The following is a 2549-nucleotide window of genomic DNA, read 5'->3' on the forward strand; positions in this document are numbered from 1 at the left end:
TTAGAAATTAACCGTTGCTTAGGATTTTTTTTCTAGCATTATTTTAGGAATTTAATTTATTTTTATTTTCTTTTTGTTTATAGGAATTGAGGAAGGAAGCTGCTAAATAACAGTGTCTTCAAAAGGAGGAGCTCCCTATTCTTCATACATCAATCATCTCCTTTTCCGAGTTCTTTCTTCCCATTCTTATTTACATAGTTTTAACTTGTTTTAGAATCTCTTAGTTTCTAGGTCTAGTTTTATTTCTCTTAGGTTGCTTCTTAGTTTAGTTTTCTTTCTTACATTGCAATAACATAGTTTATGCTAGGACGTAGATCTCTGAATATAGAACTAGCACCGTTTGATCCTGAGATTGAAAGAACAATTCGTGAAAGATTGAGAAATAATCCTGTTGAAATGGCGAATGAGACTGAAGTTAAAGCTCTCAAAGATTATTCAGCTCCTGTCTAATTTAATGCGCCTTCATGCATAGTGTTGCCAACCACTACGGCAGCACACTTTGAACTTAAACCTAGAGTCATACAATTGTTGCCATCCTTTTATGGATTGGACAAGGAGGACCCATATCATCATGTGAAAGAATTCTTAAACATTTGTTCCACCTTTAAGTTCCAAAACTTCTCAGACGATTCGATCCGCCTACGCCTGTTTCCTTTTTCTTTGAAGGATAAGGCGAAAGCATGGTTGAATTCTGTAGAAGTTGGATCTATCACTACATGGGACCAACTGTCTAAGAAGTTCTTAAACAAGTTCTTCCCCGTTCACAAAACCAATGCCCTCCGTAGAGAAATTACTAACTTCACACAAAAAGAGGGTGAGCACTTTCATGAATGTTGGGAAAGATGGAAGGACTTGCTTCTTAAATGTCCTCACCATGGTTTTGAGAAGTGGCAACAAGTTCAATACTTCTATGACGGTCTGACACCATAGAACCGTCGCATGGTTGATGCCACCAGTGGAGGGTCATTCATGACCAAAAGTGATGTCGAAGCGTGGAACTTCTTTGAAACCTTGTGCGAAAATTCCCAGCAATGGGATTATTCAAATAGAGGTGACAGAAGTCCCCAACCACAAAAGAGAGGTGGTATATATGAGATAGGAGTCATACCAGAGCTGAGCGCCAAGCTTGATAACCTGACAAAGAAAGTTGATGCTCTGGTATTAAATAATGGACCACCACAAACAGCTCAAGTCGAGGCATATGCCACATATTCTAGTCCTGCCCATCCTATGCAGTCTTGTCCATCTGGTGCAGCATTCCCAGAACTTCTCTCTGAACAAGTTCATGCTATGAACACTTTTCAAAAATCTGGGAATGATCCTTACTCGAACACATACAACCCAGGGTGGGCTAGACATCCAAATTTCTCTTGGGCAAAAGGACCACAACAAGGAGGATCATCTGGAAATCCTCCCATGCAACCGCACCTCTAAGTTGGCAGTCAACAACCTCAACAGTTTCCATAATATCAACAACTGCCTACACAATCAAGGAAACCATCTCTTGAGGATACACTCCATCTTTTCATGCAGAGTTCTCTCCAATTTCAAAAAGACACCCAACAAACCTTACTGGCCAACCAGCAAAGCTTACATGCAAATGCATAATCCATTGCCAAGCTGGAAGTACAAATGGGTCAACTAGCTGCCTCATTGAGTGAGAGAGAGAAGGGCAAGTTCCCTAGCCAACCTGAGGCTAATCCAAAGGGACAGTATGAGATTGGCTCTAATTCCAACCAAGGGCAATATCATGAACAGGCCAAATCGATCACTACCCTTAGGTCAGGCAAGCAGATTGATAACAGAATAGAGATGCCTGGGGATGACTCAAATTCTAAAACAGAAGATCAAGATGAAGCAAAGAGTCATACCAATGCATCCAAAGTCCAAAAGCTCTCTGACTCTCCAAGAGCCACTAACGTGCCACCTTATGTGCCCAAAGCACCCTTTCCTCAACGTCTGGTACCAATAAAGAAAAGAAATAACTTTGATGAAATCTTGGATGTGTTTCAAAAAGTGCAAGTCAACATCCCGTTGCTTGACGCTATCAAGCAAGTCCCTGCTTACGCTAAGTTTCTTAAAGATTTATGCACTCAAAAGCGTAAGGAGAATGTTCATAAGAAAGTCTTCCTTGCAGAGCAGCTCAGCTCCATGATTCAACATAACACCCCTCCTAAATTTAGGGATCCAGGAGCTCCCACCATTTCTTGCGGCATAGGAGATCATAAGATCGGGAAGGCATTACTTGATTTAGGGGCGAGTGTCAATTTGTTACCATATTCGGTTTATGAGCAGCTAGGACTTGGTGAGTTGAAACCGACTAAGGTAACATTACAACTAGCTGATAGATCTGTCAAGGTGCCCCGGGGTGTTATTGAAGATGTGTTAATCCAGGTTGATAAATTTTATTTTCCAGTGGATTTCATAGTTATAGATACTCAGCCTGTCCAGAATCTTCATAGTCAGATCCCAGTCATTTTGGGTCGTCCATTTTTGGCCACATCTAATGCTATTATCAATTGCAGAAATGGAGTTATGAAATTATCCTT

The 2549-nt window shown here is 40.8% G+C and overlaps 1 non-coding gene across 1 annotated transcript; it reads right to left on the reverse strand.

Annotated features, from left to right (window-relative positions):
• Positions 1-774: 774 nt before the first annotated feature.
• Positions 775-881, reverse strand: LOC131254673 (small nucleolar RNA R71). Its single transcript, XR_009175794.1, has one exon. It is a non-coding gene; the product is annotated as a small nucleolar RNA R71 (small nucleolar RNA).
• Between the last annotated feature and the right edge of the window lie 1668 nt (positions 882-2549).

Source organism: Magnolia sinica, chromosome 8 (assembly GCF_029962835.1).
Source record: "Magnolia sinica isolate HGM2019 chromosome 8, MsV1, whole genome shotgun sequence".
NCBI lineage: Eukaryota > Viridiplantae > Streptophyta > Magnoliopsida > Magnoliales > Magnoliaceae > Magnolia > Magnolia sinica.